Source organism: Callorhinus ursinus, unplaced genomic scaffold (assembly GCF_003265705.2).
Source record: "Callorhinus ursinus isolate GAN/ISIS: 27379988/994484 unplaced genomic scaffold, GSC_fseal_2.0 scaffold12, whole genome shotgun sequence".
In the NCBI taxonomy this organism is placed as follows: Eukaryota; Metazoa; Chordata; class Mammalia; order Carnivora; family Otariidae; genus Callorhinus; species Callorhinus ursinus.
This window is the reverse complement of record NW_027397074.1, coordinates 43,145,063-43,163,795: the sequence shown is the minus strand read 5'-3', so window position 1 is coordinate 43,163,795 and position 18,733 is coordinate 43,145,063. Positions and strand designations below refer to the sequence as shown.

Below are 18,733 nucleotides of genomic sequence, written 5' to 3'. Positions count from 1 at the left end.
TTTGGAGGGAATGGGTCTGGTTGTGGTGAGCCAGGCTTGCCAGTTCTGAGGCGGCCTGGGGCAGGGCTGTAGGCATGGTGTCCAGCCCCAGCATTTGGAAGTTTTCTTGAGTTAGAAACAAAGAACACTTAACCCCTGTTGTTATGGGCCCCAAGGCCAATTCCAGGGCATCAGGAAAAGTCCCTCGAAACAGCAAGTTTCACTTGTGAAGCTACTAGCGCAGCTCTGAACTGTAGCAGATACTCGGTGAACACCCTCCTCTCAGGGTGACTGTGGCCGAATCCTGGCCGGGAAGATCCGCGCCCAGAGTCACGACGTGTCGCACTGAAATGTGGCTTCTACCAACCAAGCTTAGAGAACCCAGGAACCCCTCGTGATAGGAAGCCCGAAGCCTTGCTTGCTCTTGGTTTCCTGAGTTTTTATGTATGAGTGAGATAGGCTTTAAAACCCTCCTTTAGGGGCGCCTGGGTGGCTCAGTCGGTTAAGCGTCTGCCTTCGGCTCAGGTCACAATCCCAGGGTGCTGGGATCGAGGCCCCCCATCCCCAGGAGGGATCCCAGAGCAGGGAGCCCGCTTCTCCCTCTCCCTCGGCCTCTGCCCCTTCCCCCTGCTGTGCTCTCTCTCTCTCCGACAAATAAATAAATAAAATCCTCCTTTATTGTACAGACTCACAATCAAACCTTTGAAAGTAATGATGAAAGCCACCCTTCTTCCCCCCACTCACCTGCTGCATCTTTTAACACGGCAGCACCGAGGCGGTAGTGTTGGGCCGTGAAGGGGTCAGACCTGAGTGGGAATCCCAGATTTGCCGTTTCCAGGTGTGTGGCCTCGGGCAACTGCCAGCCTCTCTCCGCCCGCCTTCTCACCTCAGGACAGGGATGATAACAGTACACACCTCACCGCGGAGTGGAGAGGCTTTGAGAAGACCATCTGTGTGCAGTGCATGGTGCAGTGTTGGCCACAGAGTAAACTCCTTGACCCAGCATTTCATTCCTGGGAAGGTATCGTAGAAAAAAATAATAAAGCATCTATTTATAACTAAACACATAGAGATATATTTACAAGTGTACTCATTCGTCTTTGCTTTAGAGTAGTAACAAGTGGTTCGGTTCCTTTTCGGTGCTTTGGTCTCCTTATCAGGCTCTTTCCAGGTCTTGGCCAGCCCCAGAGTCAGCTGGTAAGAGGGTTTGGCTTTGGAGATGGAAGAAAGGTAGGAAGAGCTACCTAAACTCTCGGAGCCCCAGGATGTTCCCTATATCTCTTAAGTTGTCAATGGAGGCATCGCAGGGCCAGTGAAAATTATCTATCCATCCTTGCTTCTAGCCACCAGTAGCCCTCCTAGTTGTTAGGAAGGGAATACAAATGGTTGTTTATAGGCAGCCAAACCTGATGCTACCATAATAGAGCCCTAGGAGGCAGAGCAGCTGTGCGCACCAGGAGAAGACTGGGGTCGGGAGTGTGGGAGGAGAGGTGATGGAGGACTACCATTGCCTGGCCAGCATCTGAGGAGACAAGGGAAACAGGAGGGCTTTGGCATACAGTAGACCTGTGTTTGCATACCAGCCTTGCCAAGAGTTAGCAAACTATTTCATGAAGTTTCGTTTTCTTATCTTTAAAATGGAAAAGCATTCCAGGGAGCTATTGCAAGAATTAAATGAGATGAGAGAGTGTACGTGAAGCATCGAACCCATGGCAGATAATAAAAGTGGGTTCCGGTGTACCTGGCTGGCTCTGTCAGTACAGCATGTGACTCCTGATCTCGGGGTTCTAAGTTCAAGCCCCACGTTGGGTGTAGAGATTACTTAAAAATAAAATCTTTTTTTTAAAAAAATAGTGAATTCCACCTTCAAGTATTTTGTCTTGTTGTTTCTTTAAGAAATCCGTGTGCTCTACAATGTGTGTTGATTTTGGATTCAGAGGAAATGATCAATGTGACATCTTTAAAATTATTTTATGTCCCAGATATGAATGGTCTGATGTGTATAGTTGGCATAATTTTCATGACCTTAGTGGGGTTTTATTTATTTATTAATTTATTTATTTATTTTTAAAGATTTTATTTATTTATTTGAGAGAGAGAGAATGAGAGATAGAAAGCACGAGAGGGAAGAGGGTCAGAGGGAGAAGCAGACTCCCTGCTGAGTAGGAAGCCCGATGTGGGACTCGATCCCGGGACTCCAGGATCATGACCTGAGCTGAAGGCAGCCGCCCAACCAACTGAGCCACCCAGGCGCCACTTACCCTTGTATTAACCTTTTTGATTAAAGACGCTCTTGTTGACTGATCCAGCAAGTTGGTTGAATAGTGAAGAAGTAGATCAGTAAGGCCATGAGCAACATTTTAAAAATGTGATTACATGAAATGAGGTGGCTAGTCCTCTGATAGCACTTGTGTTTATCATCACGGTGAGCTGTGTTCACATCTATTGCGTGACTGACAGAGGCCTTTGAAGTTTGCTCAAAATACAACTAAAAAGGCTGGTCAGGGAAGGGATGGGGGAGGAAAGCCTGCTTTTACCCAACTGTCCCATGCAGATAAGCACCAGGGTAGAGAACGAGTAAAGGATGGTCCTCGAAGCCTTGGATCTTCTCTTTCATTCACTTCCTTCTGCTCAGAGGAGTTGCTAAGGTAATTTACAGTTTGAAGAGCTGTGATCACCCTACCTGAAGCACTAAAAGCTCATGGTCATGCTTCCAGTTTATCACAGGCCGTAAATGCTCACAAGTTGTAATGGACTAAACGAGCCATTGCCCAAGATTTTAACCCAGATGATAGTGCCACGGAGGCAAAGCCTTTTTTTTTTTTTTTTTAAAGATGAGTGAATGTGTAGCTTACTGGATATTTTTAGAGCTCATCTTTTTACTTTATGCTTTTGAATTTGATTCAGCCAGATCCAAGTTTGGCTTTCCTGTTTGCAGAAAGGTGCCCCTTGCCTTCCCTTTCCTTCCCATCTCACTACTGCCTCTACCCCAGTGGGGCTCAGCGTGTGCGGTTTGACTGATCTTGCAGTTAGAACAGAAAGGAAAATGATGTTAGCATTTGCATTTGATCAAGGGTTAGGCTTCTACTTTCGACACAAGTCAGCAGCCACAGAAAGCAGCCTTGTTGGAAAGAGTGCAGGGAAAACATACCCGCTGAGTTTAGAATGATTACCAGATTCCAGCGTATTGCCTTCTAGTGAAATCTAAGTTTTGTGTTAGAGTCATAGAAATTATTCAAAAATCAATCCTCTTAGCAAAATGAGTGGATTTATCGATGCCAGAGAACAGATTTATTTAAAAACTGAAGAGTTCTGCTCTAAAAAAAAAATTAAAGGAAGATTGCCTCAAGACATTACGGTATTCTAAAACTTCTGAGCCCTTGGTCATGTCAGGGTTTTTTGTGGGTTTTGGTTTTTTTGCCCTTATAGTTTGTTTGTTTATTTATAGCTTTTCCATTCTGACCACCTACATCTACTCTCTAAATGCCATAGAAAGGAAAAGAGCTAGAAAGCATCACCAATTTTGCCTCTTGACTGTCTATCTTTTGAACAGGTTGGAAACCTAGTTTTTGTTGGCTTTTTTGGTGTAGGGTTTTCTTTCTTTCCACATAACTGACAGCAGTCACCTATCCCCTTGCCCTCGTGGGCTGCGGACCCACAGGATTGGTATCACCTGGGAGCAGGAGAGAAACACAGAATCTCAGCCCCAGCCCAGACCTGCTGAATCAGAATCCGCTGTATTACAGGTTCCCCAGAGGATTCCTTTTCACAGTCGAATCTGAGAACGGCTCATGCTGCGTTTTGGTCTCCTTGGCAGGTTTTTAGTTTGAAGGGGTGTTCCTTGGGAGCAAAAAAGAAGCAGAGGGTTTACCGAAGGGACATACATGGACCTGAGCTGGAATCCAAAAGGAAGATCCGAGGCAGCGCTAGGAGCAAGCTACCCCCTGCTTCTGCTGCCTCCTCACCTTGACTTGGCCCATCATGGCTCCCCCAGTCCTTTCCTCCATCATTATATCCAAGAGCTAGAATCTGGCCCAGTATGGTGTTTTTTTTCCAGGCACCCATAAGTCACCGTACTGGACTCTTGGATCAGCTGGGGGCAGGGACAGGCAAGTGGTCTGCATAAAGGCTGCCCCTCAACGGGCAGGCAGGGAGAGAGCCCTGAGACGGGCTCCTGGCCACCTATAAATCTCATCACAGTTTATAAGAACCCTGCATGAAATTCTGAATGCACTTGGGGAAAGGCACTTCCCAAAGCCAATGTCAGTTTGAGGCAAGGAAATAGAAAATGTTTCTAAATCCATTTATTACCAGACCTATTCCGGGGTAGGAAAGAGGGAAAGATGAACGTGGAGAATTGAACATTCATTTTGAGATGTTCTGTGGGCCAGTTACTTTAGAGACTTACCATGTCAAGATACAGAACTATGTACGTGGGAGACTGGGGAGAGACAGTCCCACTGGCTGACATTTGCTGGGTGACCATTCAGGGCACCCCCTTACTTCTCTTCAAAGAGACTAATAGCATAGCTGAGTTTATGAAGCCTGGGAGAAATTGTTAGAGAAAAGCTTAGTGTTTAAAAATTATTATGGAAGGATTTTAAATCTTTAAGAATTCTAAGAATTTGAGTATTTCTAGAAAAATTGTAAATCCCAGAGCAGATATCTCAGCCATCAGGGGACCAAAAACTAACCCTCTGATGCTGCAACAAGGGAATCTGACATGATGGAAGCCCCATGGCCTCGTTTTACAGCATGGCCCAGAGTCTGTTATAGCGTGGAAATGGGGATGATCTGGTTTGCCGGACTTCTCTCTGCCGGTCAGGCCCCTCTTTCCCTGCCTTCTCCCTCCTGGCTCAGCCCGGGTTATGGCGGCAGGGGGGCTGATCCCCACCTCCTCCGCACTCTGCCCTGCGGCCTACCCCCCACAGGCTGCTACTTTGGCTTTCCTGGAGCACAGCTCCACTCAGGCCCCCGCCCCCCCCCCCACGACCTGCTCATGCTGCGAGGGCGCCGGGTCCCACTGCCCCTACCTGACCAAACCCCCGTGTGTCCCAAGGGCCTCGCACCCGAGGCCCCACCTTTCCCGCCTCTGCTTCCCATCTCCTCTGATGGTCACGTGCCCCTGTCCAAGTGCGCCCCTGGTCTGCCCCTGTGGGACCCCTCCTCATTCTCCCGCATGGTGGGGGTTCATCCTCCTCTCAGCAACTGTGCCGCTCACGTGCCATTCTCCCTGTTGTTTCTGTGGTTTTCTTTTCTTTTTAACCCAAAGTTGCCATTCCTTTCACACTGGGTCTGAAGTCCCTTGACGATGGGGACTTGAAAACCTCCCTCCAAGAGTGGCAGCGCAGAAAATCAGAGGGCACGTAGACTTCGCACTCTGACTTCTGTCAGAATTCGCATACCTGGTGGACTTCCTGGCTGTGGTCTGTGTGGCCTTGAACGAGTCACTCGTCTGTCCCCGCCGCACTTCTACTTTTGTAAAAGAACACAGATGTCAAGACAGGCTTGGCGTCCTGGCTTACGTCTTCTGCCGCACTTCACCAACTCCCGAGTGCCTCTCGAGCCTTCAGCTGCAGCTCTGGTGGTTACGGCAGGTGCTCGGTAAGTGCCGAGGCCAGTGCGGCTGTGGTGGTTAGGGCAGGTGCTCGGTAAATGCGAGGCCCAGTGCGGCTCTGGTGGTTAGGGCAGGTGCTCGGTAAGTGCCGAGGCCAGTGCGGCTCTGGTGGTTAGGGCAGGTGCTCGGTAAGTGCCGAGGCCAGTGCGGCTCTGGTGGTTAGGGCAGGTGCTCGGTAAATGCGAGGCCCAGTGCGGCTCTGGTGGTTAGGGCAGGTGCTCGGTAAATGCCAAGTCCAGTACAGCGGCAGGACAGGGATGCTGGAGGCTTCAGTCTCAGCCAACCACATTAACATGCTCATTCATCAAGGCTTTTATAAGAGCTGCTAACAGGCCAGAGAATTGCTGGGTTTGAGTTTCACCTCCTCCCCCTAACCAGGTCACCTTCTGGAGGAAGTGCTAATGAGCAGTGAAATGACCAAAAGGTGGGCTGTAAGGGAGGAAGCAGCTGGGAGCATTGCTAGATCATCAGCTCTTGAATAAGGGAGGCCTCCAGCGCTCAGCCCTGCTTGGCCACCAGGAGAATAAGTGTGCAGGGCCCAGAGAGGCAGCACTGGTTCCGGACGAGCTCTGGAAAGAAGCCCAAATAGGCCTCTCTCTGGCCACAAGCGCCCAGCCCCCTGCCTCTACCAGGGGCATCCCCATGTTGTAATAGCTGCTCTTTCTCTTCTTGGGCAGGTTCTATTTTTACTGATCACCTTCTTGGCAGACACATGAAGCCACACAATGTTCCTGGCAAGTGCCGGCCTCAGAGTGCCATCAGCCGTGGAAGAGCTCGAGCCTTGGGTTCCAGGGCCAGTGGCCGGAGCTGGCCGACCCAGGACTGGCAGGTTCCCCAGATACCTAGAAGCCAATGAGCCAGCTGTGAGTGTGGGGAGGAGCGGAAGCAGATGCTGTCTCATGGGAGCCCCCAGCCCCACCCCCCCATTGGCCAAGGGGTGCGGGACCTGGCTGGCAGCCCCGTGGGCTCTAGCCGTCGTCTGCCAACACCCTCACCCCAGGGGCGAGTGCTCAGCCCTTCACGCTGCTGCACGTGAGAACCACGTGGGGAGTTTTTTTTGGAAAATGCTTAAACCGCCCCCCTCAAAATGCTTAAGTGCAGACGCCATCACCAGGGCTTCTGACCAAGTTGGTGTGGGGAGTCTGTTAAAGCTTGCCTAGGTGGTTCTAGGGCCTCCTGACTGGAGCCCCGCGAACAAAGGACGCCGCATGACAGGAAGCAGACCGAGGCAGGGAGCCCCCCTGCCACGGAGTAGCTGCTGGTTTCAGGCAGCGGGCCCACCTCCCAGCTCCAGCATTTCTGCAGTTGGCAGAGGAGAGGCGATGCTGCTGCCGGCCTTCGAAAGTTGTTGTGGGGTTCACTGAGGTGGTGTGTCTGCAGCACTTGGCACTTGGTAACGTATTCCTTTCATGTGTATTTGTAGCCCTACCTTTTACAAATCATAAGGGGTTTTTGTGTATGTGTGATTTAAGTCAAGATATTTATAATTCAAAAATTTTAAGAAAAAATTTGAGATTTTTTTTATAGTTCCCGAAGGGGCGTAGGTTATCTCTCAGAGTAACACCTAGAAGGGTTTGCTGATGAGCTTTCAGATGGGGAAAAGTGTGTACCTGGAGGCTGACACATGTTCAGCCTTGAATTTGTTGTCTGCTCACAGGAGCCCTTGACTTTGAGGCATGTACAATTCTTTAATTTTGTGCTTAGAATATGTCATTGGATGGGTGTCCGAGTTACCCAGAAGGGGTGAAATTCACCCAAAAGGCACAGTAGCTCATTGGAAATCCCAGGACCTTTGGGGTTCTGGTGGGGGAGCACGAATTCTGGCTGTGAGGCAGGACTGACTTCTGAGGGAGCCAGATGCTCTAGCCAGTGTTACAGCTGCCTCGCTCTCACCTGGGGGGTTTGTTAAAACAGATCGTGGGGTCCCACCCCTAAGTTTCCAATGGAAAGGATCTGGGTTGAGGCTAAGAATTTGCATTTCTAGCTCATCCTCTGGTGATGCTCAGGTCTGGCGACCACACTCTAGGCCCACTGCTGTCCCATGAACTGGGGAGGAAATGCAGGGACTAGGCAAGCTGCCTTGGGAGCAGTTGCAGAGTCTGTGCCCCAGAGCAAGGGGCCGTCCCAACATGCGGTCAGCTGTTGGAGTTTGTGGGTAGTTCCCAGGTGTGGTTCCCATCCCTATTTCCGAGGCTTCCTGGGAATTAGATAACCTAATCCTCAATAATAATTAATAGCTCATTTGTAGCAAGCTCATAACATGTCATGCACAGGCTCCTTTACCTAATGTGATCCTCACAGGAGTCCTAGTGGCATCACCACATCTGTTCTGCAGAGGCTCAGAGAAGTGTTATAACTTTCCCAGTGTCCTACAACCTGTAAGTGGTGAAGCCAGAATCTGAACCCAGGATATCCAGAACTATGAAGGGTCTGGGGTTTTACTCTACTTGCAGTCTAACAAATGAGCCTACTACAATTTCACGGATGTTGGCCACAGACATGATACTCCTGGGTCAGAGACAAAGGATGGTTTATTTCTTGTAGAATAGCAGTAGCCAGAGCATCAACAAGTCTCCTGAACCTTAGTTCCCACAGGGCAACATGAAGAGAGCCAGCTGACACTTTTACAAATGTAATGGGTTGAGTTACAGGAAAGGAACCCTGAGATTAGGGGACCTGAATCTTTTGCAGTGGGCAGAGAGCATGCCTGAGCTCCTCTATGGAAGGAGACACTCCATCTTCTAAGGCTATACGCTATACAGAATCCCTAAAAAGATAGTACGGAACAGTGTCATTCAGCGTCTTGTTTTGCTAGATGTGCAGAAACACAAAGGACCCATGGAGAATTGTCTCCTAACAGGTCTGTGCTTGTAATACTCTACACCAGGGTCAGTTAACTACAGCCCATTGGCCTGCATGCAGCCTGTTTTCCTACTGCCAGTGAGCTAAGAATGCTGTTTACATTTTAAAGGGCTGTGAACACACACACACACACACACACACACACAAGAATAAGCAAAAGAAACTTCATGTGGCCTGCAAAACCCTACTATCTGGCCCCTTCACTGGCCCTTTACCTAGGCCAACCCCTGTCCTATCTCTACTGCTTCTATAGCCCTGGCTAGACTAATGCCAAGAAGTAGGTGAACCTAACTTATTCTGGCATTTTTGTAAACATTAGGTTTTCTACGGCTTGTGTGTTGCCGGTTGGATTCCTAAGGAAGCAGACTCCGAGGTGAGTTTATGTGTAGAATATTCATTAAGGGTTGCCTTTGGTATTGACACCTGTGGAAGATGAGGAGGGGAGTCTAGTGGACAGAGGGAGGAGCCAAGCTGTGATTCAGGCCCAGCAAGACTCAGTCCATTCCACAGGGAGCTCTGGACCTACAATATGTCCTCAGAGTGTTCCCAAGTTGGGCTAAGATTTCCAGACCTTTATACTTCTGCATCAATTGGTTATAGGATATTGGCCACCTGGGTAGGGGCCAAACCTTGGGTGAGGTGGCTCTCTGGAGCTGAGGCAATCCCAGGGAGGAAGAGACAGTGTGGTCTGTACTGAGGCAAAACTGAATGCTGTCTGCCCAACACTCCCAACAGCTGGGACAATAGACCTTTTGTTGAAGGGGCCTTTGGGAGGTGTCCATTACTATGTCCATGACCTAGTACAAACATTTCAGGGCCATGACAGTGGGATCTACTATGTTATAAACTTCTTAGGTAGGAGTGATTTTTAAAAATTTCTTTACCCTCTTGGGGTGCTAGGTGGCTCAGTTGGTTAAGCATCTGCCTTCAGCTCAGGTCATGATCTCGGGGTCCTGGGATTGAGCCCTGAGTCAGCTCCCTGCTCAGGGGGAGCCTGCTTCTCCCTCTCCTTCTGCCCCTCCCTCAGCTCATGCTCCCTCTTACTCTGCTCTTTCTCAAATAAATACATAAAATCTTGAAAAAAAAAATCTCTTTATGCCCTGAACTACTTAGCATAGTGTCCTGCAAGTAGTAAGTATCTAGTGAGCATATAGTCAATGAGAGAATTAATGGATGGATGGATGGATGGGATGAATAAATTATGTAAGTTTAAGCACAAGACCTTGTCTTCTAGTTTTTTGGTCTTCCTGTCATGGTTCTTTCCTGCTCTCCTTTCCCTCCCCCAACCCAATCCATTTTAACTCTAAAAATCACCTAGTGATAAAATGCTAAGAATAGTGATGTTCAAAAATATGTGTGCAATGAATGAAAAAAATGAATCAATTACCAAACAGAATTTTATTTTATTTTATTTCTTCCAAACAGAATTTTAAATCTAACTTAAAATTCTGAACACTCTGATGTATCTTCTTATAATTTTCTTTTTTATGAAACTCTTCTAAAGCCTCTACTTAAAAAATGTTTAATCTTTGTTAGAAACTAATTCTTACTTGTAAGGAAAAAGAAGACAAGGTATATAGGGATGCCTGGCTGGCTCAGTCAGAGTGTGTGACTCTTGATCTTGGGGTTGTGAGTTCAAGCCCCACGTTGGGCATAGAGATTACTTAAAAAAATAAAATGTAAAAAAATCCAAAAAACAAAGTGTATAAAGTAAAAAACTTAAGTCCTACCTTCTTAATTTTATTAACAGCGTGTTGTATGTCCTTTTAGATTTTTAATATGTATATACTGTTATCTAGTTATATGTAAATGTGTTGTTTGTCTAAAATGGTATCATAAACATAGATTATTTTTTCCTAAAAAAGCATATGACAGACATCTTGAGGTTACTATATTAAAGACTGCTGGCATTTCAGAAAATGCCCTAGATATATCCTATAACGTCCACCCCAAGAATTCATTACAGGTGATTTAAATTGAGTTCAATTTCTAAAGTTCATTCTCCCCGATCCTTTATTTTGATTCCTATCCCCTGGGTTTGGCAGGTGAATTAGGCCGGAGAAAGAGATACGAGGAACTTGCCTGAGGGAGAGAGTGTAGTAGTGTTAAAATCCTGTGTGAGTCAAGGTGGGGAGATGGTGCGTTCAAGAACACTTGGAGTCTGGCAGGTCTTCCGCTCTTAGAAAGATCGGGGAGGAGGGTGACAGGACTAGAACGGAGCCATCTGCCAGACTTAAAAACCCCCACTTCTCCAGAAGTTCTGTGGCCCTTATCAACCAATCGGGTGTCCAAATGTCACTAGCTCATGCAGACTTGATGAGGCACAGAAAGCCACTGCTCTGACACTTCTCTAAGAAGCCAGAGCCCAAGAAGCTCTGTGCCCTGAGGAATAGGACCCCGAGGGCCTTGACTCTGCCACAGTCACCTCCTCCCAGCATCCATGTCTGTCCATCAGGCGCCCTGGAGATGGAAGCCCGGCTCTAGAATGCCACCCCATTCTCACTCCTTCCAGAGGCTGTTCTTAAAATCAGCTCAAACAGGAAAATAATAACTGTGATGGACTTGACCTTTGAAAAAGAAACATTAGATCCTCTTTCTGGTAGCTGGGAAATGCAGCACTAGCAACAAAACCGTGTAAGTCACTGACAGAAAAGGGGCCCATAGCTGCAACTCTCACCAATACAAATGAGAGGCAGGCAAAGGCAAATTAAAATATTATCTTGTGGATGCTTCAGCTTTATTTCCCAGAGATTTACTGTGTGGAATTGTAGACTGTGTTTTCCTTCTTCTCCTCAGCCCCACTGCATTAGAATTGGAAGAGTGGATGTGGCTCACTGCAGGCTTTCATCCCTTGGCCAGAATTAGACCTCAGGGAGGAAGAGACAGTGTGGTCTGTACTCAGGGAGACATCAGGACTCCATCTCATCTGGGGCCTTGGTTTGCCAGACAATATCACAGAGCAGTTTCTGATGAGTAAAGTGGGGGAAAGTGGGTGAATCACAAAAGAAAGAATCCTTGAACATTTATCTACCACTAAATCCATCAAGGCAGAAGTAATTTTCTGCAGTTTTTGTTGGTAGTTGTTTTGAGATAGCCTTGCAGGACACAGGGAGGCAAAAATCGGAATCTAAAGCTTCCCCAGGTGAGGGAGCACAGTCAGCCTTCCATAATTTGGGTGATACCCCTAAAAATCTGTATCCTGGAAGTAAAGATAACCAGAAGTAAACAGTCTCAAAGGGTCTGAAACCCAGCTTCAAATCCTCTCATCCCTGGATTTGGATTTAAGAGGATCCCAGATGCCTGATGTCCCTAGTTAACATTCAGAAACAAAGATAAATCCTTTTTGAAGGAATAACATCATCTTAAACTTCAAATTTTTCTACAGTTTTTCTTAGCCAGTTTCAGGCACTCAATCAAAAATAACCAGGCACTTGAGGGAAGAAAATACACAAATACAAATCAAAAGAAACAACATACCTACAGGGAATCCAGACCATGGAGATATTAATAAAGACTTTAAGGTAATAATGTTTGACATGTTCAAAGATATGAAAGATAAAAGTGAGATATGGGGCAGAGAAAAATCAAAAGAAAATTAGAACTGAAAATTTCAGTAACAGAATTGAAGAACTCATCGGGTGGGCTTAATAGAAAATTAGACACAGCTGAATAGAAAATTAGTGAACTCAGGGCACCTGTGTGGCTCAGTCCTTTAAGTGTGTGCCTTCAGCTCAGGTCATGATCTCAGCGTCCTGGGATGGACCCCCATGTGGGGCTCCCTGCTCAGTGGGGAGTCTGTTCTCCCTCTCCCTCTGCTCCTCCCTTCTGCTCATTCTCTCTCTCTCAGATATAGATAAAATCTTAAAAAAAAAAAAGAAAATTAGTGAACTCAATTGTACTTCTAGGTATTTATCCAAAGGATTCAAAAATAGTGATTCAAAGGGATGCGTACACTCCAATGTTTATAGCAGCAATGTCCACAATAGCCAAAATATGGAAAGAGCCCAGATTTCCATTGACAGATGAATGGATAAAGAAGATGTGGTGTGTATATACATATATATATATATATATATATATATATACATATATATATATTCCACACAATGGAATATTACTCAGTTATCAAAAAGAATGAACTCTTGCCATTGTGATGTGGATGGAGCTAGAGGGTATTATGCTAAGTGAAAATAAGTCAGTCACAGAAAGACAGATACCATATGATTTCACTCAAATGTGGAATTTAAGAAACAAAACAGATGAACATAGGAAGGGAAGGAAAAATATAGTAAGATAAAAACAGGGAGGCAAACCATAAGAGACTCTTTTTTTTTAAAGATTTTATTTATTTATTATTTGAGAGAGAGCATAAGGAGGGGGGGAGGGGCAGAGGGAGAGGGAGAAGCAGATTTCCTGCTGAGCAGGGAGCCCAACTTGGAACTCAGTCCCAGGGCTCCAGGATCATGAACTGAGCCGAAGATAGATGCTTAATGGACTAAGCCACCCCCGTGCCCCAAGAGACTCTTAACTATAGGAAACAAACTGAGGGTTGCTGGTGGGGAGGTGGGTGGGGGGATGGGGTAATTGGGTGATGGGCATTAAGGAGGGCACTTGATGTAGTGAGCACTGGGTGTTGTATGCAACTGATGAATCACTAAATTCTACCCCTGAAACTAATAATACACTATATGTTAACTAACTTGAATTTAAATAACAATTTTTTTAAAAAATTAGTGAACAGACAGTTCACAAAAAAATATTTGGAATGATATTTTGAATGAGGAAATAAAAAAACAAACTGGAAGAATAAGAGACACATTCTGTGAGAAGGTCTAACAAAATGCGTAATTGGAATCTTGAAAGTCGAGGAGAGAAACTGGGCAGAAGCAGTATTAAAAGGATAGTAGCTGGGAACTTGAAAAAACTGCTGAAAGATATGAAGCTACAGATTCAAGAATCATTACAAACTCCAAGCAGGACTAATAAAAACAAAACAAAACCCAGGCACATTAGAGTACAACTATTCAAAACATTTTCATAGAATTGACCAAAAAAAAAAAATATGACTGCCAACTTAGAATCCTAATCTCAGTGAAAATATCCTGAGATAAAATGAAGGTGGAATAAAAACTTGTCAGCCAAAAATTGATGGATATGTCACCTGCAGACATGTACTAACAGAAATACTAAAGAGTGTTCTTTACAGAGAAGGAAAATGATCACAGATGGAAATAAGAGATGAAGAAAGGAATAAAGAACAGTGGAAATAAGAAATAATGCAAGGGAATTGTAAATATGTAGGGAACATAAATATTGATTATGATAATGCTTTGTGGAATTTATAATATGTGTAGAATTTAAATGCATGGCAACAGCATTGCATAAATTCAGGAAAGGGGGGAGGAGGGGTAAATTAATGTACTAAGGTTTTTGTATTATCAAAAGAGGGTAAAAATACAAAGCAACATTAGCTTTGATAAATCAAAGATGTGTATTGTGGTCTGTAGGGTAATGACTGTAGGAATCGTAAGAGTGCTCCTGTCATAAATGTGATCACCTCCATGTGTGCACACACACAGAGAGAAGGGAGGGTCCATCAAAATGTTAATTGTTGTTGCATGTGGATGAAAGCAATCTGGGTAATTTTTACTTATCTGTATTTAAAAAAATTTTCATTTAACATTTAGAGAAGGGAGCATCAAGGAAGCTCTGCCTTTTAATTTTATGACTTGTCTATTTCCTTTTCGAGCTCTTCTGAACTACAGCTAGATGATTAAAAATAAATTTGCCATTAATTTGAAGCCCGTTTTTTAAAAATATAACAATATAACCTGAATAGCTCTCCCTGTCATTAAATATTATTATATAGTATTTGTAATGGCTGTAGAATAGTCCATTGTATAACTGCTCTGTAATTTATTTTCCTTTTGTTGGACATTTGGATGGTTTCCAATTTTTAGAAGTAAAAAATACCTCTAATAAGCAGTCCTTCATACATGATTTTTTCCCCTGAAGATATATTCCTAGAGGTATAATTGGTGGGTCAAAGGGCTGACAAAATAGTAAGGTTTTTGATTCATATTACCCAAGTGCCTTCCACTAAGGCTGTATCTAGTTGCTTTTTAATGGACCAGTATAAGAGTATTTGGGAAATACAAAAATAGTTTTAAAAGTGTGCACACAGTCTGTGTCTGTGACAGCTTGGAGTTTGCTGTCCATGCTGCTGTGGTCACACCTGGAGAATTAGACCCAATGGTGCAGGATTGTGTGGAATTCATAGAAAAGAAGTAATCTTATGAGTTCATGTTAGGGAAAGCTTCATGGAGGAGGTAAGGCTGGAGGGAGGCCTCAAAAGCAGATTACTGCCTGGTTCAGAGGTCAAGGAAACAGCTGATGTGAGGCAGAGACAGACTGGCCCCGGCAGGAGGTGTCTCAGAGTGGCTGGCGGGAGAAGGTGCTACCTGCTGCCACGTAGAGCAGGAGCAAGGAGGCGTTAGGCTGGCCACAGACCGGGCAGCCAACCCCTGCTGGACTGGGTAAAACGGGTAGCAGCATCCGGGCTCTGGAGCAAGGCAAAGGCTTGATGAAGGAGACACATCGGTGTCCTCATTTGACCCCCACACTTGGTGATTCCTCAGAAATGGACAGAAATTGGGGTTTTTCTCCTTTTCGTTAAATTAAGGGGGGGAAAAAAACCCAGCTCTGCCAATTTGCTAGATATTCTTGGAAGGATAATAAAGATGAAACTTTCTTCCTCTCTCAGCAGAATGGAATTAGACTCACCTTGTTAGATTGTGCTGCTACCAATTAGAGAGAGAGAGAAGAGAAACTCGGAGGAAACATTCTCCACTTTTCAGCTGCTCTTATTTAATCCGTGTAAATTCCCCCAGGACCTTAAACTAAATCGACCACCAAATATTGAAAAATAAAAACAAACTGTTAATTAAAGGGATTGCAAGGCATGCCTTTCCTTTGGCTTAGGAAAGGAGGCGGGGCAGGGGGGAGCGGGAAGTGGAGATGTTGGATGGGAACCCCTTCAAAGGTGAGGAAGAAAGAAGTTTAGGGCGCCTTTCCTTCTCTCCGGGGATTTCAAAGCAAAGATTTGTAAAGACTCCAGGATACCGGGCCAGCACTGGCTCTTGTGAAAGCAGGTAGGGGGCCTCCTTACGGCCTGGTGGAAGCAGGCGGTCTCCCTGCTGAAGGTGCCCTGGAGCCAGAGCGCAGCCGGCGGCCCGGGGAGGGGACCCAGGGACGTGGAGGAGCGGCGCGTCCCAAGCCGGAGCGGACGCCAGGTGACTCCTGCCAGGGCAGACCCCCGCCCCCCAGCCCCCTCCAGGAGCAGGCTAGTTAGCCCGTTACCCAAACACACAGCCACAGTCTGCCCGGAAGAAGGCCTTAGCACTGGGGCAGGTCACCCGCGAGCGCAGCTTCTACAGCAGCAGGGGTGGGGGGGGTGGGGGGGGTGGGGGGTGGGGGGAGGGTGCGAGGAAAAGGTGCCATCATGGGACAGCGGGGCCTCTGCCTGCCTGCCTGCGCCCGGGTACCTCCTGTGGCCGGGGATTGTGTCCCTCATCTGTGCCTCCCTGCGGGGCTTGGACTGCGGTGGGGGGGTTGTCACTGAATTCAAAAGCAGGACTTGGGGGGTCAAGAAGTGGAATCTTGGATTTTTAACTTCTGAGTTTCTATTGTTCTTTAACTAATAAAAGGATCTGAGGTTTATGAGTGAAAGAGTCACACTACCCAGGTGACTTTAGGTGATTTGCTTTTTCTCTTCAAACCTGTCTCCTCTGTAAAATGGGGCTAAGAATAGAGTACACCTCTGAGGATGCTGTGTTAGGTGACACGATGCCCTTCACCACCTAGCAGGGGCCTGGCACACAGTGCTGGCAAAATTAGGTCTCATTCACACTCCTGAGTCCCCGAGAACTGTTGCCTGGATGGACCTCAGTGGTAGTCAGGGGCCAAGTAAAAATTACAAGCTTCTTATTAAAAGAAAAAAAAATCTTCCTTTTAAAAAAACCTTGAAGGCACATGTGTTCCTTCTGGGAAAATACGCCATATCTGAATCCAAGCATGAAGTGGGGTTCAGAGGTAGGGGGACAGGCAGGCAATCATCGGTAGGCCTCCGAGGCCGTGTGAGTATCAACCAGATGAAACCAGGCCCCAAATAAATGTGAGGAGCTAGATTTTATCAACTATTTAGTGCCCTGCTGCTCTAGTTCAGGTCTTTGTTTCCCTGATTTTCTCTGGCTCAAACATGTGTACTTTTGTGGTAATCTTGACCTGTATGGGAAGCTGGAAAATAATTATGTGGCACCAGGTTGGAATACATTTATATATCCACAGGATTTCAGTCAAGGGAACTCTTCACTCCACCAAGCTCCATACACTAGAATTTTAACTTCACCTGAAGTGAAGGGTCTAATCCCTGTCCTGTAGATGACCAGCCTTCAATGTGGATACTGGCCCGGTGCCATAGGGTTGCTGACTCCGTCCATCAGAGGGGTGGAAGAGGAAGGGGGTCCAGGGCTGGGGCTTCATCAAGGGGATCACCAAGAGCCCCGGTCATGTGCAGATGGGCCAGCAGTAAGGAGGCAGTGTGGTTGTGGAGGCCGTGGAGGCCCATAGGCAGGCTGGCCATTTCGGCTTGGCTCTGGGGCCTTAAATTGCACTAGGCGGCAACCAGATGGTGGAGCGCAGAGCCTCCTGCAGGGGTGGCTTCGTCCCCTTCAGAGAGAACAGGGAGGGCTGGGGGGGGGAGGGCGCTGTGGAGAGTGATCCATGCTTCTGAGGGTCACCCAGAAACTTCTCCTGCTCTCCGCTCAAGGCCTTCACTTTCCAAACATTTGCCAGTCTTCCCGCATCCCTCTGTCTGTCCCCTTTCTCTCTCTGCATCTTGAACATAGTCCGATTTTGCTAAAAATATGTTAGTAACTGACATCCTGGAAAAGAATGAGTGACACAAGTCATAGCTTGATGCTCTGTCTCTTAAAATTCACGTCCAGTTTTCCAGGTGGCAGGAGTGAGAATGTTCTTTGATACTGGTGGTTGGCCAAGGCACCCAGAGAGAGGCCCTGGCTGAGCAAAACCAAGGTGATGTCCACCCTGTCAGCTCACCTTCATGGAGGTCATCCCTCCCAGTTTCCGCCACAGGTCCACAAATCTTACCTATATAATTATTAGAAATATGACCTCTACGTGTTAAAGTTTTAGTCATGTGCTCACATTATTCCTTCGGCCCCAAAACGCATCATTAAATTGTATATAGCATGTCTCCTTTGCTGTGTGTTTATTGTATTGGGTTTTTAGTTAATTAATTTTACTGAGTAATACATGCACACAGTTAGAGACGAAAAATGTCCAGGTGAGTGGACATGAAGAGCAGGCTCCCTTCCTCCAGCCCCTGCCACCTACCCCAGGGCCTTTGTTTCCCCTGAACAAGGAGCAACCACACTTCCTGGTTTTTCTACATCCTCTCAGAGTTAGGCTACATACATACCAGCATGGATGTATGTATGTTTGCGCGCGCGCGCGCGTGTGTGTGTGTGTGTGTGTGTGTGTGTGTAGTATCCCTTTCAAAGCAGAAGACGTGGTACACTGTAAACATTGTGCGTACTGATTTTTTTCACTCAACAGTATATCTTGGAGCTTGTTGCATATCAGAATAATCTACCCCCTTCCGTGCCGTAATTTAACCAATCCCCTGCTGATGGACAATTGTGTTGTTCCTAACCTTTTGCAATTATGAACAAACTGCAGAGAATATCCTTGTGCATATGTCTTTGGGTAAAATACATGTATCTGTGATTGTACCTACAGGTTAAAATCCTCGTGTTAGATTGCTGATACTAAAGACGTATGTTCTTTTTTTTTAATTAATTTATTTTTTTATGTAGTGTTCCATGATACATTGTTTGCGTATAACACCCAGTGCTCCACGCAGAACGTGCCCTCTTTAATACCCATCACCAGGCTAACCCATCCCCCCACCCCCTCCCCTCTAGAACCCTCAGTTTGTTTCTCAGAGTTCCCAGTCTGTCATGGGTCGTCTCCCCCTCTGATGTCCCCCCCTTCATTTTTCCCTTCCTGCTATCTTCTTCTTCTTCTTTTTTTTAAACATATAATGTATTATTTGTTTCTGAGGTACAGGTCTGTGATTCATCAGTCTTAACACAATTCACAGCGCTCACCATAGCACATACCCTCCCCAATAAGACGTATGTTCTTAAAAAAAAATGACATAAGTTCTTTCTTCCCCCCTCCCTCCCCCCTCCC

General features: G+C 46.2%; 1 long non-coding RNA gene across 1 annotated transcript in view; it reads left to right on the top strand.

Annotated features, from left to right (window-relative positions):
• The first annotated feature begins 6,714 nt into the window (after window positions 1-6,714).
• The window catches only part of LOC141373799 (uncharacterized), a 19,354-nt gene continuing 7,335 nt past the window's right edge, over window positions 6,715-18,733 (top strand). The window contains exons 1-2 of the long non-coding RNA XR_012380125.1: window positions 6,715-6,989; window positions 8,778-8,831. This is a non-coding gene — a long non-coding RNA (uncharacterized lncRNA). The remainder of the gene's footprint in view (window positions 6,990-8,777; window positions 8,832-18,733) is intronic.